The sequence below is a fragment of the Neovison vison genome, chromosome 13 (genome assembly GCF_020171115.1).
Source record: "Neovison vison isolate M4711 chromosome 13, ASM_NN_V1, whole genome shotgun sequence".
In the NCBI taxonomy this organism is placed as follows: Eukaryota; Metazoa; Chordata; class Mammalia; order Carnivora; family Mustelidae; genus Neogale; species Neogale vison.
In genome coordinates, this window is record NC_058103.1 from 5,173,914 (window position 1) to 5,194,706 (window position 20,793).

The 20,793-nt window shown below is 43.7% G+C and overlaps 1 protein-coding gene across 2 annotated transcripts in view; it reads right to left on the bottom strand.

The window, feature by feature from the left end:
• Positions 1 to 20,793, bottom strand: part of WDR25 (WD repeat domain 25) — a 142,813-nt gene that overhangs the window by 56,850 nt on the left and 65,170 nt on the right. The window lies entirely within an intron of this gene.

Genomic DNA, 20,793 nt, shown 5'->3' on the forward strand with positions numbered 1-20,793 from the left:
TTGCAGGTTCAGTGACCGGGTCAAGCACCTTGGTCTGCCTGTCTCCTCCTCCACGAAGTGGGGATAAGAAGAGCCTCATCCCAAGGACTGTGGTGAGGAATGAGTGGGGCTTGTGGGCATGCTCTTTGGGGCTTGCCATACACACAGTTCTTTTTTTTAATTATTATGAATTACTTTTATTACCATATAATGTATTATTTGCCCCAGGGGTACAGGTCGGTGAATCATACCCGCAGTTCTTAACAGCAGTGCTCTCGGACCCTCTCTCAGTTACATCAGGGCACCCAAGCTCCATGTCCTTCATTTTCTTAATAACCCAAAATGTAACATCCACAGACCCAACCCAGAGACAGACTTCCCTTTCAAGATTGGAAAATTCATCCTGCTGTATCTTAAAAGTCCTCAAAATGCAAAGGACCACAGTCAGAAAGCATGTTTCCTGGGCGTATGTAAGTGTCTGAGCTTAAGAAAACAAGAAGTCAACAGCAGCCATGGAAGAATGCAACGGAGCTCAGATCTTTTTGTCTTCTGAGAACTAAGAGCTAGGGTCTCAAACAGAAAAATCAAGAAATAGCAGCATTTACATCTGAAATACGGACAGAGGGGTGCCTGGCTAGCTCAGTAGGTAGACCAGCAACTCTTACCTCAGCGTGAGTTCCAGCCCCACATTGGGCATGGAGACTACTTTAAAAAAAAAAAAGTTAGAAATAATGGAAGAAACAGCCAGAAGCCTTCAAAGTAGAGTGGGAGTTTGTGGTAGAAGAGCAGAGTGTAGTTTTTTCAAAACTATGTACAAGTATGACTCTTTAACAGAAAAAATAGAGTAAAAGTAATGAGTTACACCTACAGGGTTAACACGGCTAAACAATAAAAAACAAAACTGATTACAGTAAGACAAGCTGCATGTATGCAAGATACCATCTGAGTTATAAAAACACAGGAAACACTGCTTCATGAAGAAGAAGAAGAAGGAGGAGAAGGAGAAAAGAGAGAAAGAAAGAAAGAAAGAAAGAAGCAAATGTTGGGAAGAATGTGGAGAAACGAGAAGCCCTGCACACTGTTGAAGGAATATGAAATGGTACAGCCTATGTGAACAACAGTGTGACAGTTTCTTAAAAAATTATACACGGGGGTGGGGGGCGGGGCGCCTGGGTGGCTCAGTGGGTTAAAGCCTCTGCCTTCAGCTCAGGTCAGGATCCTGGGGTCCTGGGATCGAGCCCCGCATCATCCTCGTCATCCTCGGGCTCCCTGCTCAGCCAGAAACCTGCTTCTCCCTCTCCCTCTGCCTCTCCCCACCACTGTGCTCTCTCTCGCACTCTCAAATAAATAAAATCTTTTAAAAAATTATGCACAGAGTCACGACAGGATCCAGCAATTCCACTTGTGTGTGTATATTCCCAACAAACTGAAAGCGGGTCTCAAAGAGTACCTGCACACCTAAGTCCACAGCAGAATTATGCACGGGACCCAAAAGTTGGAAGCAACCTCAGTGTCCATCGACAGATGAATGGATCAGCCACACATGGTCCATTCATACACTATTCATATATTGTTCATACACTATTCATATACCGTTCATATACTATTCAGCCTTAAAAAGGAGGGAGGTTCTGACACCTTCCCCAACATGGATGAACCTCAAAGACACTGTGCTGAGTGACATAAGCCAGACACAGAAGGGCAAATACCACTATCATTCCACTTACACAAGGTTCCTAGAATAGTCAAAATCATAGCTATAGAAAGGAGAAAGGGGGAGGGGGACAGGGGCTGGGGGAGGAGAGATTGGGGAGTCAGTGTGTAATGGGGGACAGAGTTTTAGTTTTGTGAGACAAAAAGGGGTTGTAGAGATGGATGGTGATAATGGTTGCACAGCAAAGTCCATGTGTTCAATGCCACTGAACTGTGCACTTGAACATGGTTAGAACAGAGAATCCTGTGCTATATGCATTTTACCACAACCTTAAAAACACATATGATGCAAAATTCTTTGATGTTTATTTGTACATCTGCAGTGAGACTGTACCAGCGTATGTGAAGATGACAGTCACTCCCGGAAGTGGTGGCGGAGGGATGGGGCTCAGAGAAGGGCACTGCGAACACTGCGCTGTCTTTCTGAGAGAGACAGAGACAGAGACAGAGAAGGACTATGCTCTGAAGCATAAATTCCCAAAGGTTTCCATCTATTAAACTATCCATTTTAGGGGCCCCTGGGTAGCTCAGTCAGTTAAGCATCTAACTCTTGATTTCGGCACAGTTCATGATCTCAGGGTTGTGAGATCGAGCCCCGTGGTGGGCTCTGTGCTGGGCATTGAGCCCACTTAAGATTCTCTCTCTCCCTCTGCCCCTCCCCAACTCTAAATACATACATGCATACATACATATAAAAAAATAAACTCATTTTTTCATTCATTCAACAAACATTTCCCGAGTACCTGCAACAGCCAGGCATGGTTCAGCAGGAAACAAGTAAGACAAAATCCCTGCCTTCAATGAGACAACGCTAGACAAGTTAAACAAGCAGAATCTATGCAGCAAACAGGCAGTGGTAAAGACCGAGGGCGTAAGCGAGCAGGAAAGGAGCTCTCACGTCAGAAGGAGGAGCTGCAATGGTGGCCAGGAAGGGCCTCTCAGAGAAGGTGGCTTCGAAGAAAGAGCTGAAGGGGTGAGGAAAGGAGCTATACAGAAACTGTGGAAGAACGCCGCAGGCAGAAACAGGGCCCCTTCGGCTGCTCTACCAGAAGGAGCGTGCCGAGCAAGGAAGACACAGGCAGCCAGTGTGGAGCTTCTGCAAGAATCCAGGGGAGAGACGAGCACGGTTGGACCAGCTGGAGGCAGTGCAAAAGCAGCCTCGCTTGGAAGGTAGAACCAGCAAAATAAGGAGGAGGAGAAAGTTAAGAAAGGAGGAGGAGAAGGAAGAAGAGAAGAGGAGGAGAAAGCACCAAGGCCCAAAGCCGCAAACTGGTCAGGCTGAATTCTTGGTCAGGGGGCCTTCCGAATCAGCCGTGGAGACGTGGTTAAGGAAATCCATCAAGCTGTAAATGGTCCGATAACTCCCCTCTGAAGTGAAAATGCGTACTTGGCTCTCCTGGTTGATGTATACACAAGGATAGCATCAGAATCAATGCAGACCAGTCAGCCACTTCTCAAAGCTACCCAGGGTGGAGGAAGAGAAGAATCTCTGCTAATCGCTCTCCCTAATTGAATTTAATGTTCACTGTCAGGTTTTAAAGATTAATTCCCAAACACTGGGGCAGCCTGGAGTGTGTACCTTTTTTCAATTAAGTAATTAGAGATCCCAATCTGCCTCCATGGAATTAAGGAGTTAAATCTTCTGTCAAATGTTCTAAGATGACTTGATGCATTAACTGGAAAGAGACATTTTGTGTCCAACAGAAGTCAGATTCGGGAAGAACATGTCAAGCAAAATGTGCATTTGCCTGGCTATCCCGTATTTACTGTGGTTCCCATGTCCCGGGTACCGATACCTGGCCCCACCAGGAGTTCCCCACGGTCTCTTAAGACCTGTTTCTTCAGCAATGTTCTTCCTGCCTACCTGTCTGTCTTTTGTTTTTTACTACAAAACAAATACAATCTCCTTGTAAAATGTTCAAATTATATGATGTCCAAAAATAACAAAACAAAACAAAACAAAACAAAAAAACAATATCCCATAGGAATCGACTACAAGATTGTGGTTTCTCTGATTATATTAGAAGTCTGCTCTAGAGGGGGGTGGGGACACAGAAACACAAAGAAGAAAGTAAGAATCATCCATACATCTACCACCCAGACATTATGACTATCAAACTTCTGGGTGAGATTTGCCTCCCATTTGGCCCCTTTCTGACAGCTCCTTGCAGACCTTCTAGTTCAGCCGCACCTCCTGGCCTCTTCCCCACCCCTTGACACGCCCTGCTGCCCCAGGATATCGTTCTAGAGACCATGATCAGACTCACGAGCTCAGCAAGCCTGTGCAACCAGTGCCCAAGCCTTCACCAAGTCATCTGCCTGCAAAAGCTTTCGGATTCCTTTACAGTGGGTGTGTCAAGGGCTAGAATTACACTGAATCTACAGGCCAATTTGGAAAGGTGTCTTAACAATACTGAGTCTTCCAGTGCATGAATAGGATATGTCTTTCCTTTTATTCCGGTCTTCCTTAATTTCTCTAAGCAATGGTTTGTAGTTTTTGAATGAAAAAATCCTGCACATCTTTTGTCAAACTTATCCCTAATTACTTCATGTTTTTGATGATATTGTAAATGGTATTTTTTTATTTTTTATTTTAGGTTCTTCATTTACAATACACAGAAGTACAATTAATTTTTGCATACTGATCTTGAATTCTGCAATCTTGCTAAACCAACTTTTCAGTTCTAGAATTTTTTTTTATTTTTGCAGATTCAGTAGAATTTTCTACATAGACAATTAGGTTGTCTGCAAATAAAAAACAGTTTCACTTCCTCCTTTGTAATATGAATATCTTTGTTTCTTTTTCTTGCCTTACTGCACTAGCTAGAATCTCCAGTACAATGCTGAATAGACATGGAAAGAGTGGACACCCGTGGCTTTGTTTTTGATGTGATGGGGAAAGCATCAGTCTTTTACACAGTTAAGTATAATGTGAAAGCTAATGTTTTCATAAATGCCTTTTATCAGTTTGAGAAATTTTTCTTCTATTTCTAGTTTGCACAAAGTTTTTATCAGATATGAATACTGTATATTATCAAATGCTCCTTCTGTATCTCTTCACATGATCATTTGGTTCTTCTTTTATAGTTCATCAATATACTGAAATGCATTGATTATTTCCAAATATTAAGTAAACCTTGCATTCCTGAGACAGATCTTGGTCATGGTATTATAAACATGGTATTATAAACACATAGAAATAAGTATGGATGTACACACACAAACACACACACACCTATAGGTAGATTTACCTGCTAAAATTTTATTTTAAAATTCTGTAACTATGTTCATGAAAGATATTGATCTATCATTTTCTTCTCTTACAATGTCTTTTTCTTGTTAGGTATAAGGTAATGATGGCCTCACAGAATGAGCTGTAAAGAGTTTCCTTCCCTCTGATTTTCTGAAACAGTTTGAATAGAATTGTGTAGTAGTTTCCTAGGGCTGCCATAACAAAGTACCATAAATTGAGCAGCTTAAACAACAGAAATTTATCATATCTCATGATTAAGGAAACTAGAAGTCGGAAATCAAGGTGTTAGCAGGGTTGCCCTTTCTGAGGGCTGTGAGGGAAGAATCTGTTCCAGACCCTTCCTTTTGATTTGTACATGGCTGTCTTCACTCACATGGTGTTCTCTGTATGCTTGTCTGTCTCCAAATCTCCCCTTTTTATTAGGACACCAGTTACACTGGATTAGGGCCCATCCTAATGACCACATTTTAACTTCATTATCTCTGTAAAGACCCTATCTCCAAATAAGGACATATTCTGAGGCACTGGGGATTAGGACCCCAAAATATAAACTTTAAGAGAAACATAATTCAACCCATAAAAACTGGTATTATTTCTCTTAAATGATTGGTAAGATTCACTACTGAAGTCATTTGGGCCTGGAGTTTTCTTTGTGGGAAGGTTTTTAACTACGAATTCAATTTCTTTAATAGATAAGGGGCTTTGAGGGTTATCAGTTTCTTCAGGAGTAAGCTTTTCCTGTTTGGATCTTTCAAGGGATTTATCCATGTCATCTAAGTTGTAGAATTCACTGCCATAAAGTTGATCAAAACATTATCATAGTAGCCTTTTAATATCTTCAGAATCTGTAATTAAGCCACTTCTCATATTATGTTAGTATGTGTCTTTTCTATTTTATTTCTGATGAGTGCCTGAAGGTTTATCAGTTTCAATGATCTCAAAGAATCAACTTTTGGTTTTACTGATTTTTCTATGTTTATCCTTTTTCTATTTCAATTATTTCTGCTCTTACCTTCACCTCCTTTCTTTTGCTTACACTGGGTTGAATTTGCTCTTTTTTTCCCCTCATGTCTTAAAGTGGAAGCTGAGATCATGGATTTGAAATTTTCTTTTTTTAATTAATATAGGCATTTTTATTAATATAGGCAATTTTTATTAATATAAATTGCCAGCTAAGAGCTATTCTAACTACCTTCCACAAATTTTCGTATGTTATACTGTCATTTGCACTTAGTTCAAAATATTTTCTAATATCCCTAACAGTGTCTTCCTTGACCCAGGGATTATTTAGAAGTGTTTTTAGTTTCCAAATATTTGGGAATTTTCCAGATACCTGTTATTGATTTTTTATTTAATCCCATGATCATTAGAGAATATATTCTGAATGATTTCAATCCTTTCATATTTACTGAGACTTGTTTACTTTACAGAGACCTAGAATTTGATCTATCCTGGTAAACATTCCATGTACACATCAAAAGAATGCACATCCTGCTGTTGTTACATAGAGTGTTTTATAAATGTCAATTAGGCCAAATTGGGTGATAGTGATATTCAAATATTTTATATCTTTACTGATTTTCTGTCTACTTGATCTATTGATTATTGAGAAAAGGGTGTTGAAACCTACAACTATAATTGTGGATTTGACTGTTTCTTCATCCAGTTCTATCAGTTCTGCTTAGGTGTATAAATATTTATGCACTTAATTGCATGTCCTTTGATGAATTGACCCCTTTATCATTATAACTCTATTCCTGCTAACATTCTTTGCTCTGAAATCTATTGCCGGATATTAATATGGCCACTCTAACTTTTTAAAATTAGTATTAGTGTGGTATATCTTATCCTACCCTTTCACATTTTACTTCTTACATCTTAATATTTAAAGTGGATTTCTTGTAGGCATTGCATAATTGCCTTTTTATACAATCTAACAATATTTTTATTATTTTTAATTTTTTTATTAACATATGATGTATTATTAGCCCCAGGGATACAGGTCTGTGAATCGCCAGGTTTACACACTTCACAGCATTCACCATAGCACATACCTTCCCCAATGTCCATAACCCCACCTCCCTCTCCCTATCCCCCTCCCTCCGACATCCCTTAGTTTGTTTTGTGAGATTTAGAGTCTCTTACGGTTTGTCTCCCTCCCGATCCCATCGTCTCATTTATTCTTTTCCTACCCCCAAACCCCCCACGTTGCCTCTCAACTTCCTCAAATCAGGGAGATCATATAATAATTGTCTTTCTCTAACTGACTTATTTCACTAAGCATAATACCCTCCAGTTCCATCCACATCATCGCAGATCTTCACCTTTTTTTTAAATGGGTATTTAGACTAGGGTGCCTGGGTGGCTCAGTTAAGTATCCAACTCTCGATTTTGGCTCAGGTCATGATCTCAGGGTCATGAGGCCAGGCCCCAAGTCAGGCTCCGTGCTGGGAGTGGAGCTTGCTTGGGATTCTCTCTCTCTCTCTCTGCCCCTCCCCTTGACCCCACTCATGCATACTCTCTGTATACATACATACATACATAAGTATTTAAATAATTTCTTCTATTACTAATACAGTTTGGGCTTAAATTTGCTATTCTTGTTTTTAAGATGTTATTTATTTATTTATTTATTTGAAAGAGAGAAAGAGAGTAGGAGTCAAGGAGGAGCAGAGGGAGGATAAGCAGACTCCACACTGAGCAAAGAGCCTCATAGGGGGCTAGATCCCATGAACCTGAGATCATGACCTAAGCCAAAATCAAGAGTGGGGTACTTAACCAACTGAGCCACCCAGGCACCCTCTGCTATTTGTTTTCCATTCATCTCATCTATCCTTTTTCCTCTTTCCCTGTTTTGCCTTCTTTTGAATTGAACATTTTTTGTTTCACTTAATCTGCCATTGTTAGATTACTAACCATGAATCTTTATTTTGTTTTATTACTAGATGCTTTAAGGTTTAGAGCATACGCCTGTAACTTATCACAGTCCACCTTCAAGTAATATTAGTGCTCATTTTATAAGAACCATAATAATAATACATACCATTTCCCTACATCTGCCTGTACGCATTATCATACATTTTACACAAGCCCTACTGGTTATTGTTTTAACTTTCAATGATCATCATTTAAAGTGATTTTTAAATAAGAACAAAAATTACTTACATTTACCCACAAATTCACCACTTCTGGTGCTCAGCATTCCCCTGTGTAAATGTAAATTTCTATCTGGCATCATTTTCCTTCTGCTTTGAGAAATTTATTTAACATTTCCCATAGTGCAAGTCTGCTGTTGATGAATTACTTCAGCTTATAAATCTAAAAGAGCGTTTTGCCTTTCTTTTAAACACATATTTTGCTGGGTATTAAATGTTAGGCTGACAGTGATTTGGTTTGGTCTTTTTCCTTTTAGTACTTTAAAGTAGCGTGTTCCACTATCTTCTGGCATTATTTCCAGGAAGAAGTCTGCTGTCATCCTTATCTTCACACCTCAATATGTAATTTGCCTTTTTCTCCCTATCTGCCTGTTTTCAAAATGCTTTTCTTTATCATTGGTTATAAGAAATTCCATTAAGTACTTTGGTGAACTTTTTTCTTCATGTTTCTTGTGCTTAGGGTTCACTGAGGTTCTTGGTTCTGTTCCTGGTTTCTAATTTTCATCAAATTTGGGGATCTTTCAGCTGTTATTGCTTTGAATATTTTTTCTGCTCTTCCTTTGAGGACTTCAATTTCATGATTATCAGGTGAGCTTGAAATTACTGATAGTCTGTTCACTTCTTTCCTCAAGCTTTTTACTCTAAAATATATTTATTCTAAATGTAATTATTATTCTGTCTTCAAATTTGCTAATATTTTATTGTCTCTGATTTACTGCTAATCCTATCAAGAGCATTTTTCATCTGAGATTTTTTTTTTCAGTTCTAGAGTTCAATTTGGATCTTTGTTCTATCTTCTTTGTCTCTCCTTAACATGCTCATGCTTTTCTCTACCTTTTTCCATATATGGAGGATATTTATAATAGTTGGCTTAATATTCTTATTGACTAATTGCACCATCTGTGTCATTTGTGGGTCCGCTTCTATTGATTGATTTTTCTTCTAATCATGGTTTCGATTTTTCTACTTCTTTGCATGCTTTGTAATCCGTGTTTGGATGCCAGACACCGTGAATTTTACTTTAGTGGATGTTTGACATTTAGGTATTCCTATATTTATGTATTCCTGCGGTTTGCTCTGGGACACAGTGAAATTACTTGGAAACAGTTCACTCCTTGCCAGGATCGTTTCGAAGCTCTTAAAGGAGGGACTAGAGCACCATTTAGTCTAGGGCTATTTTACCCTACTACCGAGAGAACACTCTAATGAGTTATGAGGATTTCCCACTTTGGCTTGTGGCACTGTGAACTATTCTTGGCCTCGTGAGCTCTGAAGATTGTTCATCCTGTTATTTTTGAGGGGTTCTTCTCCTGCTTCAAGAACATCTTCACATACATGCTGATCAAGTACTCCACTGATGACTCTGAAGGAGCCTCCTACAGATCTCTGGAGCTTTCTCTTGGTGCAGATCTCTAATCTCTGTTTCTCTGTCCTGAGAATTCAGGGGGCCATGACTTCCTGGACTCCTCGGGTCAGAATGACCACTGGGACCCATCTGGGTTTCTCCTTCCTGTGCTGCAATCTGGAAACTCTCACCAGGCTGTCAGCTGGAGCAGTCACAGGGCCCATATCATTATGCTTCCCCCTCTCTCAGGCATCACTGTCTACACTGCCTAGTGTTTCATGTCTGAAAAACCACCACTTCTTACATTTTGTCTGATTTCTTACATCGTTTAAGATGGAGCATAAACCTGCTCCCTATTACTCCATCTTAGCTGAATGTGTAAGTCCCCATTAGTTATTTAGAAATGTGTGGTTTAACTGCAAATGTTTATAGTTTTTTTTTTATTGTTTAGTAGCTCTCTACTTATTACTAATTTAATTCCATTATAAAGAGAGAGTAGGCTCTCTGTCATTTCAATCTTTTTAAATGACCTTCAATCTTTTGTTTATGACCTATCTTAGTAAAGTACTATTTGAATTTGAAAAGCAGAGCCTGGGTGCCTCAGTGGGTTAGGCATCTGCCTTTGGCAAATGTCATGATCCCAGAATCCTGGGATCAAGTCCCACATCAGGGTCCCTGCTCCTTGGGGAGCCTGCTTTTCCCTCTCCCTCTGTCTGCTGCTCCCCCTGCTTGTGCTCTCTGTCAAATTAAAATAAATAAAATCTTAAAAGAAAAAGGAACTGTATCCTGTCTTGTTATGTATAGTGTTCTATAAATGTCAATTAAGTCAAGGTAGTTTGTCTTCCATATTTATTGATCTGTCTAGTTGCTCAACCAACTACTTAGAGAGGAGTGTTAAAATCTCCATGTACAAGTATGACTCTTTTTATTCTCCCTTTAATTCTATGAAAAACTTTTCATGTATTTTGAGGCTCTATTATTCAGTGCATACATTGTTGTTATGTCTTCCTGATGAGTTCCTGATTCTTGAATCACTATGAAATGTCTTCTCTCTTATCTCTAGTAATGTCCTTTGTCTTGAAGTTTATTTTACTAGTTACTATTAACAATACTTCCAGTTTTCTTAAGCCTACTATTTGGATTGTACCTCTTTATTCCATCTACTTACTTTTAGCCTATTTCTTTTTTACTTTAAGTACACCTCTTTTCGACAGTGTATAATTTAGTCTTACTTTGTATCCCTTCTGACAATCTCTTTCAATTGTAGTATTTAATCCATTTACATTTAATGTGATTGTTGATATGATTAGATGTACATCTATCATTTTGATATCTATTTTCTGTTTTTACCTCTGTTTTATTCCTCTCTTTTTCCTTTACTGCCTTCTTTTGAAATAACTATTTTTACAATTCCATTTTACTTATTGGCTTGTTGGCTGTTCCTCAGTGTTGTTTTTTTTCTTTCTTTTACTGGTTGCTTTAGGTCTTATAGTATGCATTCTTAATATTTCAAAGTCTTTTTACTGTTAATATTGTACCAGTTTACAGAAAATATAAGAAGCTTGAAACCATGTCTTTTATCCAAGCCCATTATTTATATTGTCACATGTATCACATCTACATGTTATAAACACCACAAGTAATAAGATCATTTTTGCTTTAGTCATATATATTTTTTTAATTTAAGAAGAAAAAAATAGTCTTCTATATTTTCCTACATATTTACCATTTCCAGGCTCTTCACTCCTTCCTGAAGATCTGAGTTCCCATCTGGTATCATATTCCTTTATCCTAAAAACCTTCCTTTAACATTTCTGTAGTGCCTGTCTGCTGTCAATGAATTCTCATTTAGTTGTCATTTATCTGAAAATGTCTTTAATTCACCTTCATTCTTAAGAGGATAAAGAATCATGAGTTGAGGTGTTGTTGTTTTTTCAGTTTTTGTTTTTGTTGTTGTTGTTGTTGTTGTTGTTTTATCAGCACTTTAAAGACACCTTTCCACTGCTTCCGGACTCCATGGATTCTGATGAGAAGTAAGTGATTTCCATATTATTAGTCTCCTCCACGTGATAACTGATTTTTCTCTGGCTACTTTAAAAAGATGTTGACTATGATATGCCATGGTGTGATTCTCTCTATATTTGGCCTGATTGGGGTTTGCAATTTTTTTTTTCTTTTGAATCTGTAAATATACATATTTCATCAAATTTAGGGATTTTTCTGGCATTAATTCTTCAAATAGTTTTTCTTCCTCATTCTCTCTCATCTCCTTCTGGAACTCAATTATACAAAAGTTTACAATATATATGTTATAGAACTATCTTTGGCTATTGTCCAGAGGTCCCTGAGTGTCTGGTTTTTTTTTCCCCCTAGTCTTTTTCTCTGTTTTCAGGTTGAATAATATCTATTTGTTCTCTCTCCAAGTTCACTGGCTCTTTCCTCTGCTATCTCTATTCTGCAGTGGAGTCCAAAAGATGGATTCTTTATTTCAGATACTGTATTTTCCAGTTCTAGGATTTTCATTTGTTTTTCTTTATAGTTGCTATTTCTCTACAGAGATTTCCTATCTTTTTATTCATTGTGAATATATTTTTCTTTGTGTACTTCAGAACTTTTATAATAACTGTGTTAAAATACTTTGCTAATTTCAGCATCTGGCTATCTTGCAGACAAGTTCCACTGATTGCCTTTCTCTTAACAATGTGTCCCCAGTTCCTGATTCTTCCTATAGTGAGTAAATTTGGGGTGGAATACTAGATATACCAAATTTATGTTGTATAAACTCTAGATTGTTACGTTTCTCTGAAGAACATTTTTTTTTCTTTTTTAAACAATCAGCTTACTTAGCTCTAATCACATTTAAACTATCTCCTCTGTTGTTTGCATAGCAGAAATTTCTATTCAGTTTTCCTAGTCTCAAATGAGCTCCTTGGGACAACTATTCCATGCCTGGGTTCAGAAGTCATCCAGAGATCAAGGGAGAGCCTATACACCAAATTTATGGCTCCTCTTCTTTGACTCTTTCCTTTCTGAGATTTCCCTCCTTACTCTTCAGCTTCTGTGGTTGCCCCAAAGTCTGTCCTCTGCTTCTTCAAGCCAGTAACACTATAGGTTTTCTATCCACCTTTTAGCTGCTCTACCTGGCATGGACTGGAGCCCACCTTCAGGCAGGAAAACACAAAAGCAAGGAGGCTCACCAGGGGCCACTTCCTTCTTCTAAGAGCTCCTTTCCAGTGCCTGCCTACTTTTTGTCACTCTCCAATACCTCCGAGTAGCTTCTTGTTGGTGTAGAGTTTATGGTTGTAAGCTGTGCAGTTATTCTGATAGGAACTGCTATTTCATTACTGGAAGCCACATCTAATACGCTGTTTTAAGCATCTGTTTTGCGATACTGGAGAGTAACACATCACCCCACCTCCTCACTTCCACCCCCATGCCTGCTACACACATACCCCGTTATCCTAGTACTTCAGTAACAATCTCCCTGCACCCTACCTTCTGGTCGGAATATTAGAAGAGTGAGGAGAAGCATCTGCAATGTGTGTGAGCTGCTGTGTCACAGAGGTGACAAGAAAGCCAGGAGTGATCTATACACTGATGTTGTTACCTGCAGGCAGGAACGAGGGGCCAGGAAAGACTGCAGGAGAGGACCCCACCCATACTACCCCCCCCAGCCCTGCCAGCTTCAGGAAAGCTTATAGAGAGCCTGAGAAACCTGGAGGGTTCCTAGGATACATGGCATAGAAGTTTGGGCCAGTTTCACTTGATTCCCTAAGAGCAGGGTAGGTACCTCGGCTGGGAGATGTGTTACAAGGGGCTCACACCTGCAGAAATAGTGAGAACCAAAAGAGTCTTTTCATTTTCTACCACCTTCCTAAGCGCTTCCTAAAATGTTTTCTGTACCAAATGATACAAGGTCTCTTAAAGGAAAGAATGAGGAGAAACTCCATCCGAATCTATAAGTACATGAGCATTCATTATACAGAGAATTCCGAGAAATTACTCTCTCCATTCGATAAGGTCAGCACAAAGGGAAGGAGTTTTAAATGTCAGCAGAAGCTGCAGAAGGGCCAGGAGAATTTTCTTAAGAGTAGAAAGGATTGAGAGCAAGACACATCACAGAGGTTGCTAAAGACTGCGTGGGGAGCTGGAAGTCGTCATGTCCACCCTCCCTGTAGAGCAGGGTGACCCCTCAGCAGTCCGCAAGGTCCCCGGCACATGGTGCAGCACATCCAACGGTGATGAGTGCAGGACTCCCAAGAGGAGCCGGAGCCCCCTTTGAAAGCATCACAATCCTGACATCATTCTGAGAAAAAATATCACCTCACCTCCCACCCCCGGGCAACAGTCAGCGTGAATCCAGCACTTACTGCACATTAGGCATGCTCTTAGGCCTTTTGCAAGAATTAACCCAGACCTTACCACAATCCATGGGGTGGTTATTATTACAAATGCCATCTGGTGAAGAAGGAGCAGAAGCACAGAGAGGTTGTCTCCCCCAGTGCCACACCGGGGGAGGGAGAGCAGGGACTCGGGCCCAGGCAGCGTGGCTCAGCCTGCGGGCTTAACCCCGACACTCTCCCACCTTCCACGTGCAGCACAAGCCACGGTCCGCCGGCTGCTCCCAACCCTGCACTGTGGAGAGCACAGCGCCAAGCCAGACTGACCCCGTCTGCCCACGGACAGCCCTTAGCTGTTTCACACTCACTCCCCCACTGAACCCCCGCCCCCCGATGGGTGCTCCAGAGTACCATGGTCCTCCTTGGGCGCTTCCCCCTCACCCGTCAGCTCCATCGTCCCAACAGATCCCCAATGCACCCACTTCTCCTCAGCCCCATGCTGCCACGCTCATCTGAGACACCGATACTCTCCCCCGCCCCCACGAGAGCCTCAAAACTAGGGTCTCAGCCTCCACTCAGCCCCACAGTCTGCTGCCACACGGCAGGCCGAGAGGCCCTTGGAGTCAGAAGTCAGGTCAGACCCCTCCCCCGCTGAAAAACCACCCCCCCAGCTCCGAGGGTCCCCGTCCCTCTCGGAATAAATCCGACGCCATCTCCACTGGAGCCACAGCAGCCACCTGGCTGCTCCTTGCACACTTCAGACGCTCTGCTGCAGGGCCTGCACTCCTCCTGTCCTTGAACCTAGAATGCTCTCTCCAGACAGTTACAGGGCTCACTCACGTCTCTACTCAGACCTAGTCCCTAAATCGCGCAATCTCAACACCGCTCCCCTGCTCTCCTTCTTCTTAGCTGGCGCTACGCTTCCTCAAAGCAGGCATTACTTCCTAACATGTTGTTTTTTGTGTGCTTCTCCCAATAAAATGTAAGCTCTGTGAGAGTAAGGATGCTATTTTCTCTTTTGCTCACTTCTATATTCTCAGGGTTTCAACAGAGTCTAGCTCAATATATACTTGTTAGATAAATGGAAGGACAGATGGAACGGATGAATGACGGACGGATGGAGAGACGTACAGATAGATAAGAGGAGGACTGTCCTCGCTACGGTCATCTCCAGCTTGGACAAGCACATCTCCCACCGTTAACACAACTGTCTCTTTATTATTAAGCTGTGGAACAGAGGAATGCTAAGTATAATGTCCTTTGGCCATGAGAGACCTTCCCTACTCTAAGCATAAACCCTGAATTCGTTCCGTCAGGGGCTATTTTTCAACAAGCCATGGTCATTCACCTGGTAAACACCTCCCTCTGCCTCCCCTCTCTCTGTACGTTCACAGCCTGGACTCCGGCACCACAGGGACTTTGGGCTGGTTTCTGCTCCTCTGTAAAATAAAGATGAGATGAAATCTCTGAAGTTCACAGGGCATCTGGGTGGCTCGGTTGGTTAAACCGCTACCTTCAGTTCAGGTCGTAATTCCAGGGTCCTGGGATGCAGCCCCTGCTTCTCCCTCTCCCTTTGCCTGCTTCTCTGCTCGTATGCTTGCGCTCTCTCTCTGTCAAATAAATAAATAAAATCTTAAAAAAAAAAAAAAAAGAAATCTCTAAGGTCCTAAAGGCCAGGTTCTTTAAGTGTCACATAACTTTCCAAATCAAGATTCATTAACTTGATCTCCGGCCTCGATACACACAGATCCTATGAGCCTAAGAACTCACAGAAGGATGAATGATTTTGGTAAATGATTGCTGGCTCTTGACAAGCATGTATATCTTTAATCCCGCAATGCCCTGGATTCTACTGCCTATCCAATGTCTGTTTGCCCTTTCTCCGGGCTGAGCACCCACCCTTCCGAGGAGAACCATTCAAACCCCATTCCATCACTGGAGCACATGACACAGTGCCTCTAACATCTACACAGGACATGTAACCCAGGCCTGGCCAACTGGAGGCAGGGAAGTACAAGCCCAGGGCGTCAGCGGGCAATAAAAGGGAAGAAGCATTTCCTCTCCACTGGGGTAGCAAAAGAGTTGCCCTGAAGCTAAAAGGGGGCCACCAGAGGCATGACATGTTCCTGGGACCAGGGCATGCCAAGGGACACAGAAGGTGAGACCAAGACACAAGGACACCTGGACCCGAGTGCAGCCATGCCTGAAGCTGCACAGTCCTTGACCTTGTCACCTATGAGCCAACAGATTCACTTTTTTGCTTCAGCTACTAGGAACTGAGTGTTCTGTTGCTTGCAACCCAAAGTTTTCACACTAATCCTTCTGATCCTTCCAGAATTTTGCCATGAGTCAACACTAATGTTACTGACGGCTTCTTATACCATCTTTCTTCTCTCTCAGAAAACAGGCTGCACACTTGCCACCTCCAGTCTCCCAGCTCTGCCACTCCCCATGTCTCAGCATGGCCGCAGCTGGCAGCACAGCCAAATGCCCCTGCTCACCAGCCTTGCTTGCCGGGGACTGGGCAAAACACAGAGGGAACTTTCGAGGCTGCCTGTCAGATGATCCTTTAGTCACCTCTCTGCCGTCCTGACCTAAGAGAATACTCCCTGCTCTCCACTCTTCCATGCTAAGTCCTCTCTCCTTCACAAACGGGAGGGAAAAGAGGCCGGCCTGAAGTGGTTAGAAGCAGTAGTGATATCGTACTTTAACATCCCAGGGCACTTCCCAACTAGCAGAATCATGTGATCCTCACACGGACTCACAAGTCAGCAGGGAAGTCACCTCCATTTTACAGGTGCGGAAATCCCGTAAGGGGGGGCTTAGAAACGGTGGACTAGGAGCACCCGGGGGGCTCAGTCCGTTGAGCATCCAACTCTTGGTTTCAGCTCAGGTCATGAGATGGAGCCCCACCTCAGGCCCCGTGCTCAGTGGGGAGTCTGCTTACGATTCTCTTCCCCTCTCCCTCCATCCCTACCCCGCACCAAATACATACACAGATGAAAGAAAGAAAGAGAGAGAGAGAGAAAGAAAGGGTGCACCACTCTCGTTCATTCACTGGGTTTATTCAACAGACTTACTCAGGGCCCAGTATATGCCAGGAACGTTGCTCACTGCTAGAACCCGGGGGAACAGAGCCGCTCACGAGAGCCTAGTGAAAAAGACAGACATTGAGCAAGTGCATGAATAGATACCCCTGGAGAGAAACACCATGGAAGGAAAGAAAGGGGCTCTGGAGGCAGTAACAGCAGGTGAAATATACCTTCAAGTGGGGAGGTGGGCAGGCTTCCGAGGAAGGAGTGAGGCCAGCGGGAGGAAGCCTCCAGGGACAGGAGAGGGCAGGCTTATCTCCCTCTGTATACAACAGCAGGAGGCTAAAGGGTTCAATGCACGAGAGCAAGGAATAATCAGATTTTCCCTCTTAGAAAACTCATGCTGCTCTTTAAGAGGCCAGAATAATATGGGGAGACGTGTGAAGAGGGTGTCCAGAGGGACAAAACAGGCTGGGTCCCAGGGGGCAACAGGCCGGCCAGAGAACAGAGGACACACAGGACATCCATTCTGGGGAAGGGTCACCGGGACTTGGGGGAGGATCAGAGTGGGCTGTGAAGTGGAAGGAGATGTGCTGGGAGGTGGGGTGCTGGGGCCGTGGGGGAGCGTGTGTGCCCGATCCCACTGTGACTGCCGCAGGGAGAACAGAACCTGGGACTCCTCCTCCTCCCTGGAGCACCACCTTCACAAGTGATGGCAGCGGCAGGGCGTGGGGGTGCGCCCCACCTGAGCCAGACGAGGAGCTGAGGTGAGAGCTGAGGCTCAAAGTCACCGCGTCTGCTTCTTCCACACGCGGAGACGGGGGCTCCTCTTGGCGGCTGCTTACTGGGGGCTCCCAGGAGCACAGTCTTGTTTAGTTCTAACGGCCTCGAGCTTAATTCTTCACACAGGCCCAGTCGGGGAGGGGGGGGCTGGGGAGGAACCCTGGTGTCCTGGCTGTCATACACAGCCTTGTCCCAGGGGCGGCCTCCAGACAGCTCTGCCACAGGCCCAGTTGAGACCGTCTCTCCCACCCGCACCCAACAGCCGGCCAGGGCAGGGCCTTCTGAGAGAGGTGACCACTCTCAGAAAGGGAGGTCACTCAGGTCCTGCTGCCATGGCAACCGCCACAGGCCAGCGCCAGGCTGTCTCCACTCAGCACCAGACTGAGCTCCGACAGGCCCACGCTGCTGACCAAAGCCATGGTTGCCACCAGCCCTCCATGATGGGGTTGGGATAGGGGTGGTCACTTCCATCAAGACTCCTCAGTATGCATAAAAATAAATGTCAGCGCCTCGCTTCCAAAACTCTATCCAGAAACCCAGTAAGGAGGCACTCAGGAGACTCTAGGAGTCTTCTGGTCTTAAGGACTTCTCTGGCTACAGGCTTCTGCTAGGCACACTCAGGGGCTCAGAGTGGGGTTGTAGATGGGACCAGGCTAATAGGAAGGCTTCGGCTGATGCAGGAGGCCCCACTCACCTGCTCAGCCCACCTCTCACCTCTTCCTCCTTCACGCGTCACCTTCCAGCCACCTTTCCCAAATGTGTCCTACTTTTGGCACATTTTTACACAGGCCCTTCCCCCTACTTAAAGCAGTTTCTTCCCTCCCCGCCAGGTGGGCCCCTACTCTTCCTTCAAGTCTCAGCTATGATGTTCCTTCTTCCAGGAAGCCCTCCTGAACCCCCAGGCCAAGGTAAGGTCCCAGCAGACGTTCCCACAGTGCTCCATGCTTTCGCTCTGGTGAGCTGGATGCACCATGTGGGAAGGGTCTGGTTGCCATCTGACCTCTTCTCTCCTGAAAGTAAGTCAAGAGTGGTCATCGTGGCTGGGAAAGAGTGGGCAGGGGGGTCGTGCATCTGGCGGGACTGCTTGGTTTTTCTGTTTTTAGTCATTACTCCTTTCCCCCATTATCTTATTTACACTGTTCTGATTCTGAAAGGAATCTATGCATTGTAATAATGTTTTTATAACCCCCATCAGTACCACAAGAGCTATCATTTCTTTCGATCCCCACATGTCCCACACTGCCAGGTGCTTCATTACCAACAGGTGAGGAAATGTTCACACCCCTTTCCAGGGGGTGTACCCAGGCCATTTGACAGAGGAGGAGCCTGAGGCTCCAGGTACAAAGGAAGCCACCCAAAGTTACACAGTGAGCAAGTCACAGGCCCGGGACTCCTGGCCAGAGTCCATGTGCTTCTCCCCATGCCAGGGTCACCACCCTGGGCCAAGGGTAGGGAGTAAGGCACTGAGAGGAACAGAGAGTGACACCCAGTCTAATCCTTGCACTCAAAGTCACCGCTGTGAACCTGCCGGCAGTGTCTTTGCACTATTTTTCTGTGCATACTTTGTTTTTTCCTGAGATCCTTCCGAATTACAAACCAGGCATCCTGCTTTCTTCACTTAACATTTTCCAATGTTCTTAAAAACTTCATTTTTAGAAATACAGTTACTCATCAATTCCAGAAAAGCCGAGCACAGATACAGCAGGGGCCCAGAACTTGACCATTTTCTCCTGGTGCCAAGAGCTACATGCACACAGCAAGAGGATTTAACAGCCTGATTCAGCACGGTGGGAAGGAGCAAATTACTTGACTCTGGGAAATACATTACCTCAATCTCGCAAATGGTTTTCAAAAATCATTAGGCCACAGAAATGTCATCCTGCCCGCCCGGCTTCTGCCGTCGCCCCACCTGCCTGTCCCCCCAGCAGGCCTCAGCAAACTCACAGCACTCAAGTCTGGGGTGGGAGCAGACTGAGCCCCTGGACCCAGAGGACCCCAAATCCCTCCTGAAAGATAAGCACAATGTTCTCTTGGCCCACCTTGATCTGCTCAATTAAGCGACAGTAAGTGGGATGGGGGCGGGGCTAAAACTTGACAAGGAACAACTAACTCCTGTCTCCACCTAGAGGTTCACACACCCACACCTCAGCCTGAAGTTGCTGCCTGCGGCCCAGCACCACTGTTAACTCCCTGGAAATAATCTCTGTGATCTCCAGGTTGGTATCCAAAAATAAAATCATAGTAGATTTATGGGTCTCAAGTCCAAGGCTCAGATATAATCCCCAAGTGTAATTACTTCTAAAAGGGGCCAGCTAAGAACTATCCAACCAGTTCACTCAAAATTCCTCGGTACCCAAGCTCGGGCCAGGCCTGGGGTTCCCTGGGGCTGAATACTTATCACCCCCCAACAAAGCATAGCTTGAACGCACTAAGTGGCGCTACAAATCTCTAACGGTCTTGAATTAGTCTTTCAATGAGCACAAAATTATTTTACCTATAAAAGTTTAACAAGTGATTCTAAAGGATTAAAAAAGAGTTACATAATGGGGTAACAGTGATAAGTCTATAGCACGTAAGTCAATGACTTCTGTGGTCACAAAGCCTGTAATTTACAGAGGCTGCCTGGCTGTGAGTCCGGGGCAGTCAGAAATCCCTTTATCTGCGGCTGTGCTGACAGCAACAAGAACCTCCGTATCAGGGAGCAGCAGCTCCTCCAAGAGCCAGGTGTGATCCGCTACATCGGTACTGACCACGGAAAGCCCATTTGTCTATTAGTTCATCTGTCTGTCTGTCTCTCCTGCATTCTTGTTCACTAGCTTTTGGATAGGACACATGGCTTCCCAATTTTTTTTTTTTTAACAGAAAAACAATGTAATTGCTGCTTAACTTTTAAGCTATTATTTTTAGATTAGGTATTATCAGTACTGGGCTTGTGCCCCACTTTGCAATTTACATATTTTTACTGATGCTGATCACGGGCAATGTACCTGCTGGGTCCCTGTGTCACTCATGAACACGCCTCAAGTCCCCAGGAGCAGGCGTGTACAAAGCCCTGCCCAATTCCCCTCTGGACCTCAAAGCCACTCCTTCCCACCTCCACAGGAAGAGGATGGGCCACAGGACTGAAATAGATGGTATGGGGGTGGGGGGCAGCACAGAGGGTCCCAATGTCAGCAGGGGTGGGGGTGGAAGG